The sequence below is a fragment of the Pinus tabuliformis genome, chromosome 8, assembly GCF_031772625.1.
Source record: "Pinus tabuliformis cultivar Carrire ecotype Pingquan chromosome 8, CPIR1, whole genome shotgun sequence".
In the NCBI taxonomy this organism is placed as follows: Eukaryota; Viridiplantae; Streptophyta; class Pinopsida; order Pinales; family Pinaceae; genus Pinus; species Pinus tabuliformis.
Genome location: NC_142294.1, coordinates 184,976,282 through 184,989,707, shown reverse-complemented (window position 1 = coordinate 184,989,707; position 13,426 = coordinate 184,976,282). Strand labels below are relative to the sequence as shown.

Here is a 13,426-nt window from a genome sequence, read left to right as displayed (position 1 = left end):
CTGTCCTTTGCACTTTCAAAGACGAAGACGAAAAAACCTTTGCCTACGAAGTAGCTTTTTATTCCTTCTTTGATTAACGACGTCCAATTCCTTTGTGTCCAATCCTCTACCGACTTGGGAGAGGGCCAGAGGCCCGTGAACTGGCCTATGAGACCTCTCTCAGCAAGATTCAGAGCTGCTTTGCAGGTTTCTTCTTCGGGAAGGGCTACCGAGGGAATGGATTCCATCTTCTTGACGAACTTCTGTTGATTGGCTGAGGGCGGACGCTTGCTGCTCGAGGCAATCATTGCTTTGAAAGCAATCACCTCTGGGGAGGGGGCAGGGGAGGGTCCAATGGATCCGGACCCCCAGAGGGCGGCATGGCTGGGCGCAGCAGATCTGGAGCCTGGTCCAACGCTGGCACAAGCGCTCAGCAGGGGAGATCGCTTCGCTTGGAGGCGGCCCAGATCGAAGGGGTCGAGAGCGAGAAGGCTCAGTAGCAGGAGGCTACCAGGCGGGGAGGCCGCAAGAGGCAGCACAGAGGCGCTGGTCGAGCCAACTAGGTCGAACGAGCGCTGGGTTTAAAACCTAAATTATTTTAACACTTAAATAAACATTTTTTTTAAAAATCTTTTATCCTTTAATATAATTTTTATAACTCACAATTCAATAAAACCATATTAAAATATAGATTTAAAATAATTATAAAGTGCTTTCGGAATATTGTAAAAAATTTCAATAAATTTATTGAATGTTTAAACATTGGGATCTATATAAGCGTAGTCGGATGTCCATACCTCACTGAACTTTACTCTTCACTGTTGCTTCGTTTTCAAAGAGTACAGCGATTGTTGGTGGAACAGAAGCGCGGTGATTTCCCGGAAAAGAATCAAGGAGAGGAGGGTGCCCGCATTTTTGCCTCCACAGGTATTGCTTTCTTTTCATCTTCTGCGGTATATAAATTGGCTAGCGTGCGCTTGAAGAATGCAATGGATATATGCTAACCCTAACTAGTATAGATTATGGGTAGTAACCATAGTGACAGTCAAGCTGCAGCACATAGAACCATGGCTAGCAGAGAAACATGGGTATTATTTCTCCCTAACAAGATGTTTAGAGTGTTTGTTTTATTTATTTTTTGCTTCCCGTTTTTCTATCTTTACCTACTTAGTTTGGTCACTATTCTTTTTGCTGGGTTTCTTGAATAGTTTGCGGATGGGTTTCAGTTTAGATTAGTTTAATATTATGTGCCTTCTGGACATTAGGCCAACCAGTGATTGTCCTTGCAGAAACTATAAATGTCAACGATGTTGAAACTGCTATTGCTCGGAAAGGAGTTTTCCTTCCAACAGCTTTTATTTATTGAATTCCTACATTTTTTTCTCTCATCCTTTGTGGGTATTACAACCCAGAAGTCTACCAGGGAATTGCAAAGATTGGGGTTCGATTTCTATTCCTGGAAAAGTTTCTGTCCCTTTACTATCCCTATGCGCAAATTGCCGCAGGAACTGAACTACTTGACATAATTAAATGGATGCCACAGAACAACATAATTATATACCTGAACATGTCTTTTAGCAGCATTAATAGAATTCCAGAAGCATGCATGGAGGGCTATCAATTTACCCATATCATTCCATGGGAGTAAAACAGATCAAAAGAGCGAGATTCTTGACAAAGAAAACAATTTCAGAAAGAAGAATGGATCTTTACTAAACCGGAAACTGATGTACAGGGAAACATTACAAAAATTATATGTAACCTGCGCCTTGATACTTACATTTGGCTTTTGATGCTCTGTTTTTATGTGTGTCTTGGTTGCGTCTTTTTTATGAAGAGTAAGTCATTGCTATGAATATCAGCTTAGTAGTTTGGAGTTATAATGGAATTCTGTCCCAAGATAGAATCTGTACCCATTTTCACCTGTGTCCAGTTTCCTAACCTCCGTGTTAAAGGTTAAAGGGTAAAATCAACGCTTTCTACTGATTAGACACATTTTTAATGTTTTTCCAGTGTTTTGTTATCCAATCCATGACGGTTCTTGGTTCTTGGGGCTGTATACTTATGTTTTATCACCTGCTTCCATAAACTGTCTTTGTCTATAGGTCCCATGGGCTTTTTTGTTGCTAGTGATTTTCCAAATAGATGAATGTGTGCAAGCCCCCAAGCTCCCATATCTTTTCGATTGGCTATATCTAACCATTTAGCTGCGTGAATCCCTTTGTGTATCATGTCTCCCTTTTGACAACAAATTGATGTTGAAAATGGTAACTAGCTTCAGTCTTCATATTGTCTATGTACCATGACTTGATGTAATCAAAGTACTTGTCAAAAGAAAAGGGGAAAAAATTGTATTTTTGCAAAAAAAATATTATTTATTCAAGAATGGGTTTCTTGCCCATCGATTATTTTGTCTTAGGTTTAGCACCCATTGTGTGCTCTAGGGTTGACAATGTCAAAGTCAAGGTCATGATATGAAGTCCCTTGGAGGGCTCTTGAATCAATGTAAAATAAATTATTTTTGTATGTAAATTTAAAATGACCTAGAAACCTAAATTGCACTGAAATGGATACGACAAATTTTCAAAAAATTTGGATACGATATGACAGGAAATGACACACACACAATGGGTGCTATATGTGTGTGTGTCCTTTCCTGTCGTATCATATCCACATTTTTTGAAAATTATAAAAATTTCATATTACCATTCATATTTTAGAATCTAGATTAGATCTAAAGACTAAAAAGACATAATCAATTATCATCTATGATCTATCATGATTCATCATCATCAATTCAACATAAACATTGTCATCATCATTAATGATTATTATAACATTCATGAATTCAACATATCATTAAGTTTTTGTTTCAAATTTCAATCATCAAGCTATCAACATGACAAGTTACACCATCATTACCAAAATTAATAATGCATACTACATAGTACAAAGTACAAAATGAACTATGACTGACAGTCTACAATCATTATTCATAATACATATGGTTGTTCAAAAGTTTAAAAGTTAAAACACCATTGTAAATTACATTTACATATCTCAAATATGTCTTCATTCATGCCACTAAAAAGTTCCACATCCTCTCCAGAAGTGGGACTGGGAACATTGCTGCTATGTCCACTTGAAGATTCACCTATTAGTGACTCCACATCGAGCAAAGTCATATGAGACATGGCATTCAATGTCATATCCAAGTCAGGCAACTCTGATTCCACGTCCCATAATTTGGTGGGCCCAAATTTGTATACATCTCTCTTGTGTGACAAAAGGCGAAGGTTTGAATGAACATACACTAGTTCCTCAACCTTCTTAGAGCCCAATCTGTTTCACTTCACTGAATGGATGAAGTCGTATGTACTTCAGTTCCTTTCTGCTGAAGAGGAACTAGCAACCTGTGACAAGATCATGATGGCCAATTTTTGGATATGTGGAAGTGCCCCACCATAGAAGTTCCACCACTCAATTGGACTCAATTTCGTCTTGTCCCGCATACAATCAATATCACAACCCCAACCCTCTAATCCCACAAAATGAGAAAACTGTGCATGAATCCAAAGCCCAATTTCGGGATCTACAAAAAGCTTTCTAAAAGCATTTTTAAATCCTTCTGCGACTTCTGGGTCTTTGTTTGGTGCTGTTCTTTTTGGATCACTTAGCAACTTTGTAGCATAATATTTTGGATTCACTGCATAGGCCAAAAGGTGCAATGGGGTGGTCATCTTGTTCCACCTTTTGGTCAATATATGTTTTACTTCTCTGTAAAAGAATTCACCTGGGTCATTCTCCTTGGCATTTATAACCAACCTTATCTTCTCTATCATGGAATCAATGCCCTCATACACCTCTCCCAAATTAGGCATATCTGTGTCAAACATACGGAGTGAATCCATAATTGGCTTAGTAAATGCCAAGAGGTACTCCAACCTATCCCACCATTCATCATCAACAACCAACCATTTCAGTGCTTGTGCTCTATCAGATTGGGATTGCCTCCATTGATTCCAAAGAGAATTGCATACCATTGATTGTAATGCATCTTTCACTTGCGTAAGCCTTGTTAAGACTATGATGTGAGAAGCAAATAGAGTCTCGACAACCTGCAGGTGCCAAATTGCCAATGTTTCAAATTTCAACAAGTTAAAAATCGTAATTTGATTGAATAACTATTATGATTCACGAATCATGACATTTGAGAATCCAATTTAGATGTTTGAATTTAGAGTCAGAAATTAGAATTTATGAAATAAACTTTAAAGTATAGGTACCGTAAGGAGTTCCAACTTAGCAAATTCCCTGTGGATGCCTTGGGACATGTGGTGGTTTGTGATAAAGGCTTGAATTTCTTTTGCCTCTTCAAAAATAACTTGAATCCACTCAATTTGCTTTCCCATCTTTCTCAACACGAGGTTCAATGAATGTTCAACACAAGGGGTCCAAAAGATGTGCTGATAGTTGCATTCAATAATTAGGCCTGCTGCTCTACACACCGTTGCATTGTCAGTTATTACCTGGACAACATTTTTAGGCCCCACCAATTCAGTTGCTTCAGTCAAGATGTCAACAATGAATTGAGAATCTTTCATCTGCCCCTCACAATCCACTACCTTCAAAAACATTGCCCCCTGTGGGCTCTGAGCAATCACATTGATCAAAGGCCGATTTCTTTTATCTTTCCATCCATCAGAAATGATGGACACCCCTGAAATGCGCCATGAATTACGAATGGGGCTTAATTTAGCCTCAAAATTTAACTTTTCAGCACTCAACATTGTGGTGTGTACCTTTTCATATCTAGGGCTCTTGAACCCTCTTGGGGCTTCATTCACCGTTTTTATCATCTTTGCCTAGTAAGGAGATCGCACAAGGTTAAAGGGAAGACCATTTGCATAAATGCATTGGCCTATAGTTGCATTAGCTATCTCTCGAGCGTTATTATTCAAACTCTTTTCAAGCGGTCCCAAATTAGACCGCTTTGAACAAACAATTCCATGAATGAAGTGGAGGCTTTGATGAAGATGCTCCCAACCTCGTTGGGTGTTTTAAATGAGAGGTAGGGGATTTGCCTCATTTGATTTAGCATCTCGCCTTGTTCTTTTGATATTTTGCAAGTTTTGCTTTGCTTAAACCATTTCCATTTGCCCCATTCTCTTTAGGTGGGCCACTGCATATTCGAACCCCATTGCATTTTAACCCAAGCAAATGTATTTTAACCCGTGTGTATGATCCGTTATACTCCTTTTTACACTCACTGCAAACCGATGCCTATGATCCCCCTCCTTGGATCTTCCCAACAATAGTTACATATTTCCAAAGTGGTGACTTTGGATCAACTTTAGGGGCAGCTTCATTTTCATGTTCCACTTCCTGTGCCTCACAAATGGCTGAACTTGAAGTTGCCATGATTGATTATGATGTAAAATTGTAAATGAAACTGCAAAATAAAATAAGAATTAATGAAAATAGTAAATACAAACTCTGCTTTAACCTATAGGCTATGATTAGTGACTGACTATACAGACCGTTGCCAAGCAGAAGTCCAGTTTGTAAGCATTTTTTCGCACAATTGTTTTCGTAGTTGTGGCATTTATTCACATGAGAGCATTGAGATGAAAATTTTGTTTTTCTAGTTTCAATCTCATGGTTTGCATACAAAATGTTTAGAGTTTTAACTTTTCATATTTATCATTTAGGTTATTATCTATTTAGAATATAAAAAATATAAATACCCAATTAACTGTTGAGTTTATAGAAATGTACATACCCTATTAAGTTTGGAAGTGTTCTCTCTTGTTTCTGTTGTTGATTTTATCTTCTTTTATGGTTGATTTCAAAGCAGCGAATAATCTTTATAGATCGAGTTTAAAAAGTTTATCTATTTAGAATATAAAAAATATAAATACCTAATTAACTGTTGAGTTTATAGAAATGCACATACCCTATTAAGTTTGGAAGTGTTCTCTCTTGTTTTTGTTGTTGATTTTATCTTCTTTTATGGTTGATTTCAAAGCAACGAATAATCTTTATAGATCGAGTCTAAAAAGTTAAAGGTAGAGGAGGATAAGAGTACAAAACGGAAAAGATGATATACATTTTTTGAATCTTGAACAAGGCTCAATCAAATGAGCATTTTTATGGGGTTCAAATGCAATTAATTTATAAATATGAAGGATCAGTAATCACGATTACAATAACAATTCCAGTGGTTGTAGAACACAAAAATAAATTGGAACCACATGTTTTCTCTTAAGAAATTGCTTGTGGTCCGTTGATGAAACAAAAACGACTTGGAAAAGAGGCAGAAGCCATTTGAAAATCCACAAAGCATCAAAAGACTTTGGCTGACCACTGTGTGGCCTCCTTGTTGTTGACATGTATGTACTTATTAACTGTTTAGTTTATAAAAATGTACCTACCTTATTAACTATTTAGTTTATAAAAATGCAAACACCCTAGTCTCCTTTGGTATTGAACTTTAACCATTGGGAAAAGAATTTTTGTCATCAAGTTGCATGCTACAACCAACCCAGATATCAATTTAATTTGGGAGGAAAGGTAGTTATTTGAGGTAGTGAATAAGCAACAAGAAAATCCATCTAAACTTTAGAGTCTAATTAAAGATAATAAAACTTTCGATAAACAGTCATATGAATGCGATTGAAATACAACTAAAGTATTAGAACGACACTCACTGCCTCACAAGAATGAGACATTTTGCTTTCTCAGATGAGTTTAATGAATACGAGTATTGTTTTACTGCACTAGGGTGTTAAAGAAAGGAGAGGTCGGTCAAGCGACTCACCTGGTCTTTGCATAGTCAGCACGGCGGCTCACCCGGTCTCTGCACAGTCGGCACGGCGGCTCACCCCAGTGAATAACAGTCTGTAGTCGAAGACTCCACTCCAGCCGACAACGAAAAGTATAAACTCCAGTTGGCGGAAAAAATGAAAAGTTAAACTCCAACACTCAAACGATAATAGATTAATTGATTAAGTTAGTTCACAACTTAGGTTAATAGATTAGGTTCACGAATTATGAAAAAAACCAAGAAAAAAAACCAAAATAACGGTCCCGACGGGCAAAGATCGACTTAGCTCGGGATACATATTGCTTTATGGTAATTCAGATCATGAAAAATGGAAAACGTTTTACCCTAAACCGGATTTGGGAGGTTTTTCTCAAAAGACGTTTCAAAAACAACGTATACCCTACCCCGCTGTTTTCGAAAATCCAAAACGGATGGAATGAATTTTTTGAGCGTTTTTTTCCCGTTTCGTACAAGGATCCGGATCCAAAATTGGATTCGTTTCAGGGGTTGCAAATAGTTGTTTCTGGCAACTTAGCTAGAAACTAGCAAGTGATGGGTCGGCCAACCCACCAAGTTGGCCCCACTAAAGGCAGTTGCACCCCACCAAGATACTATATAAGGAAAAGGTATTCGACATCCTTGGATACACTCAAGCAATTCGCAGTTCTAAGAAGTCTGAGGAAATTTCAAAGTGAGAAAAAGGAGAAAGGTAGTGAGGAAGAAGGAGAAGGTCTCGTTGTTTGGTTTGGGCAGAAAATTCTTGATGTGGAAAACTCACACGTGTGGGAAGGATACTATCTCTGTTCAAACTTTGGACTAGAAAAGAACAATAGATCGAGTTCACGAGAGAAGCATTGTTGTATGGGTGGCTAGCTTATCACTTTGTGAGTTGTCTCAATCGAAGGTCTTGGAAGTCTTCCTTGAATTTCTATACGAAGAGAAGTTTCTGGGTTTTCCCTTCTGGAGGGGTTTTGCCTTAGCATAGAGCCTATTTTTAGTGCTTTTATTTTGCATTGTCTTGATGATAAAACATAACATAGTAAAAATGATGATGGACTATTCTAATATCACAAGAATTGTCAATGTAATAAGAGAAAACTTTTAAAACTATGTTATCCCTAGTTTTCTCAACATGGTATTAGAGCGTGGTTCGCTTGCATAAGGGTAGGAAGGAGATCATTAAAGGCCTCAACACAATCTACGACTGTAGGCTAGGACTAACCTCCAAAAAAAGGAAGTTCTGAATCATGGGCATAATTCCTAGTCCTTGTCACAAGAATAAATTTGTAGCCTTGTACCAAAAGAATGAAGTGTTTTTGAGAACTTTAAGAGCTATGTTTTTCAAAATGTGATGGGATGTTTCTCCAGCTCAAGAAAAGTTGAATTCATCTAGGAAAAGATCAAAGTTCTTGGGATGTTTTTCATGAAAAATAGGAATCCAAAATCTCTGTGCTACCTCAAATCTGAAATTTTCTGAGCATGAATATTAATTATTTTGGCTAAAATCTCCCCGAACAAGTTTGTTGAATTGAAAAGAGGAGCCGAGACTCCTACTGCAAAATTTTGGGCATAAACATTCATATTGAGAAACATAACGTGAAGCTACAGTTGTTTGGAGAAAGCAACTGGACCCCCTACTTGAGCATAAAAGTGTAATCACAGTCATTCTATAAGAAAGTTGAGACCTCCTTTAAATTTAGGTTGAAGCTCTGATTTTCAAGATATACACATTCTCCTATGCATACAAAATTTTGATCAAGGGATATTTTGAGCATAAATCTGAAGGCATAGTCTCACTGTCAGATAAATCTCATCTGGACAAAATTTTCTCTATACCTAAGCATAAGGTCCAAGTGTTGGGAAAAATACTGAGAGGGGGGGAGGGGGGAGGGTGATTCAGTATTTTAAAACTCACTTAAACCTTTCAATTTCTTATTCAAATTTTCGTACACTACTGTCATTAAGTAAACTAGCATATGTACACGACTATGATGAAGGAAAACAACGTATATCCAGTTAGCTAACTTTTCATATATTTCATTGTCTAATCTACTTTAACTAGTATGTCATTACTTCATTAGCCTTTAATTGAACAATAACCATGAGCAGTAAGAACAGAGTAAATTATCACACATAAGCAACACATCAACACATGAGGAGATCAAGATAATTAGGTGGAAACCCAATGTGGAGAAAAGCACCGCTGTTTTCGTCTCTGTCTCCTTTTATTATAAAGGAAAACATCTTACAATCTTGTACTCGTGCAGACTCATACCATTACGCATGCACCCACCTGCAGAAGGCTACAACCTTCATTCGTTTTCCAACACCCACTAGAAGGGAGCTCTAACCCCCTGATCTTGTTTATCGACACCCACCGGAAAGGAGCTCCAACCCCCTGATCAGATTCAATGGCTACCACTGGAAGGAAGCGTTGACTCCCTCATTGAAGGCTCCAACCCTCAACACCTATGTGGACCACGTTTCATAATATTTCATACAGGATCTACCTGACCCAAAACATCAAACCTATAGGCCACTTTTCATTATATTTTCAGATTGTACCCGCTACCATTATTTAACCCCAATACCAAATAACAATACTAAAACCAATCACTGTATGAAATCACTTAATCACTGAACCAATCAAATCCCTGAATTTCTACCATTTCTTACAATTGAAGCAAACCAAACCATAATAGATATAAACCATCAGATATATCAATATACCAAGCCAATCATTGTTACCCATCACAGAATCCAACTGCTCCTACTACAAAACCGTGTTCAACCATATGTCAGAATATATACACTGTTGTTCTAAGTCATGCCCGCGTCATACAATTCTCCTTCATGGGAATTGCTTATAGATCTCAAAATATTGAACAACCGAGTCTAAATCATTGTCACACTGAATCAATCACTGAATCACAGATTAAACCCATCACAGATCACTGAACCAGATACAAATCATCAAACAGTAAACTGTAACATCATCCCTAGTCAACATATCATTCCATAAACAAGTCAACCTAGCCAACACTATCAAACATAGATTATTATAAGAGAGACTTTATCGTCAGACAACAACAAACATAACACAATTGACGAGACATTATTAACAACTCATACTGCAAAACCCTAGTAGATGTACGTGACTCTTATAAAGCATATCCGTGTATGTGTGCGATAATCATTCACCACACCTGCGTACATATTTGTTCATATTGTAGAATATATACGTGACTACCTAGTAGAAAATCCACATATATACGCGACTTCTTAGTGCCAAACCCATGTACAGATTTGTAATCATTGAGACATACCTTCACTGCAACACAAGAGTTGTCAAACCCAAATCTCGGCATGCAAACTGTTACAGACACACATCATAATATCATCATGACAGAGCTCTCAAACCATAAACAAATTATTCAATATGTGGTCATATCAGATCTATTAGCACTGATCCATCTCCATGCTCCTTGGTGCACTCCTATTTCAGATCAAGTCATTCAAAAATAATCCATCGCACTCACACTCTAACACTTGATCTCCATCTCCTTGTATAATATAAGCATTAGCCAATACCTTAGGCCAATCCCTTAGTAATGCTGATGTTTATCTTTGATGGGATCAAATATCTGTAATCGCGCTCATTACTTTGGGCCAAAACCATGTTAAAGACCCCTGGTATTCATAATACCATGGTGCGGAAACTGTACACGACCTCTCTTCATCATACCTATATATGTACGCGACTTTTCTTCACAGGACCTGCGTATACTTTCCTAAACTTCACCTTTATCATCTTTCTGTCTCTGAACTGATATTCCTTTGTCCATCTCACTTGTAGCATCTGTATAATCATCATTTTGACATCTTTATCAAGTAGGTTGTCATCAAGGACAACACATTAGTCATAATGTCAACACCAAGATACTCTTGAGACAAGGAGCCGAGACCCCCTGTAGAATTGGATACTAATCTTTCATTAGTCTTGGGCATTCAGGAAGAAACCTAGATCGAATTATATGAAAGGCAATCTAGGTCTTCAAAGAAGTATTCATCTAGCATCATTCACCATCGTCATAAGAGTATACGCTGACTTGTGGAGATAGTACAAGTCTTTGTGGTATAATTTGTGCTTTCTACAGTGACATGATCAACATGTATATATATACACAATTTGAAGTACTCATATTAGTTGAAGCAGATCTGTGGAGATTAAAGATATAGTGACAATGTTGAAATAGTTATTGAGTAAAGGTCTATATTGAAACCATAGTCCTAGGGTATAAACATCAATGAAAAGGCTACATATTTGGTCACTACAGGCAGAAGGTGGATTCAAAAGTTTGAAGGAAGCAACAGTAAGGTCATGATATTGTGACATTCTTCTATTTAAAGGAAGCAAAAGTAAGGTCACGATATTGTCACAGTGTTCTATTCAAAGGAAGGTCTTGTTTTGCTTCCATGAGAAATGGTATATCGTTGCAGGCAACTCCCTAAGAGTTGTAAAAGAGTAGTGGTATACTGTTCCTAGAGTAGGAAAAGATATCTTGAGTTGATACACACCTTGAATGAAAGACAATGAAGAAACTATGACATCCGACATCACTGGCCACTATAGGTATGTAACCATGAGGTATTTATGGTATATTTTTGATTAGGGTCCATCATATATTGTTGAAATGTTGGTTGATGTATGGTTCTAGGGTTTATTGTTTAAAAATTATTGACTCTAGTAAAACCCTAGTCATATCCTATTATGTTCCCTCTAAGAAACCCTAACACTCAGTTTTTAGGGTTTGTACACAATCTAGGGCTCCTGTTTAGTAGGCATGGATAAGGTTGATGAGTTATATATATGAAACCCTTGGTCCAAGATTGTCGCTTCGAAACCCTAGGAATTCAACCTCCAAGTCTCATGGTAACCCTAGATTGACATCATGTTTTTTTATTACTTCGTTTGGGTACACTTGTCAATGTATGATGCTGGTACATGAAGTAAAGAAAGAAGGATGAATTGATCCTTTGTCTTGGTAAGCATGATGGAAAGAGGGAATTGTACAAATCCTTGGATCCTTGGACACTCTGATAGATCCATGATATAATTGTGCAACTTTGGATGCTTGGATATTTAACAAGAAACATACAGAAGATTTCATGATATAGCAATCAGCTAGTCGATATAAAGATTTTGTTGTAATCCGATAATAAGTATTATTTATGGATCCCCCTTTGAGATAATATTATCATTATCATAGAAACTTGGAAGGATAGATGATGTCGAATTCTACATGGTTATAACTATCATCATGATAGTAAGAAAGTAGCTCATGGCATCTTCATTATAAGAACAATCGAAGTGGCAACATATAAGGTTGAAAGAAAGTCATCTAGCGTGATAGAAGAAATCATAATACATCATCATCATTAGAAAGGATCATTTGCAGGATGAGGATCATCGAGATCCTCTACTAGAATCTTAATGAGAAGGTTCACTTGAAAGAAGCAAATGTCTCATTGATGGTCTACATTCCACCTTGTGTGGGATCCTTTGTTCAGACAGATGATTGAGCCGAGAGGCTCATTCTATAGCCCAGTGTGAAGGCGATGTGTAAGTATGTTCGTCCATCTTAAAATAAAAATAAAATAAAATATGTTCTAAATAGAAAAGCAATGTCGGCAATAATAAAAAAGAAAAAAAATAAGTTCTGCATGTTTAAGCCTTATACTTTTCAAAACTGTTTTAACATGTGATGTCAACTCCATATATATCTATTATTAGAAAAAAATGTTAATTTTTTTTTTTTTAATATTGTATAATAAAATATCCAATGTGGGTTATGAATAAAATATTGTAATATAAATTAATATTTATGTATACTTAAAAATATATTAATAACAAAAAAAACTAGTTCAATACACATGTTATGTAATCTCTATAACATTCAATTTAAAAATACAATTTGAACAATAAAAAGATTACACATTGTTTTTTGCACTCTAAAATAAGTTTGTACCTAAAGAAATTTGGTCCCTCTCGACTCATGTTAGATCCGTGGTTAAGATGGATCTATGTTGATGGTATGATGACATAAGAGTGCAACATGTCAAGATGGTTGAAGTACTTTCTAGCAAGGAAAGGAAGTTGCCAAAGGGAGTCTAGATGACCAAAAAGAGAAAAGAGGTATGTATGTATTTAATAAAATAAGTCATGGGCATGATCGAAGAAAAAATATCTCTTCCTTTAGAAAGATGCATAAAGTCATGAAAATAATATGCCTTGAACTAGTTCACATATTGATAAGATGAAATCAACATAATATGTCCGCATATGAAATATGAGGTGGTTGACTAGATGAAGGAACCATGTATAGAAGTTCCAACTTCCTGGGGAACAATATGTGAAGAAAGGAAAAGAATTTGTGAGAAATGCAACTATAGATAAGCGATCAACATCTAATATCTAGAAGAATTAGCTATGACATCTTCATAGAGAAGGAGAACCTTGACATTAAAAGTCTTGGAGATGTGTTTATGAATATGTAGGTTTTGATGTTGCAAGAAGCAGATGTCATGATGAAAGGCCATCTTAAAAGGTAACTTTGATTT

The 13,426-nt window shown here is 36.7% G+C and overlaps 1 protein-coding gene across 2 annotated transcripts in view; it reads left to right on the top strand.

Annotated features, from left to right (window-relative positions):
• Window positions 1-748: 748 nt before the first annotated feature.
• The window catches only part of LOC149234756 (CASP-like protein 1), a 55,987-nt gene continuing 43,309 nt past the window's right edge, over window positions 749-13,426 (top strand). For both annotated transcript variants that reach the window (XM_089371925.1, XM_089371924.1), the window contains exon 1: window positions 749-906. The gene's annotated coding sequence lies outside the window, so the exon portion shown is untranslated. The remainder of the gene's footprint in view (window positions 907-13,426) is intronic.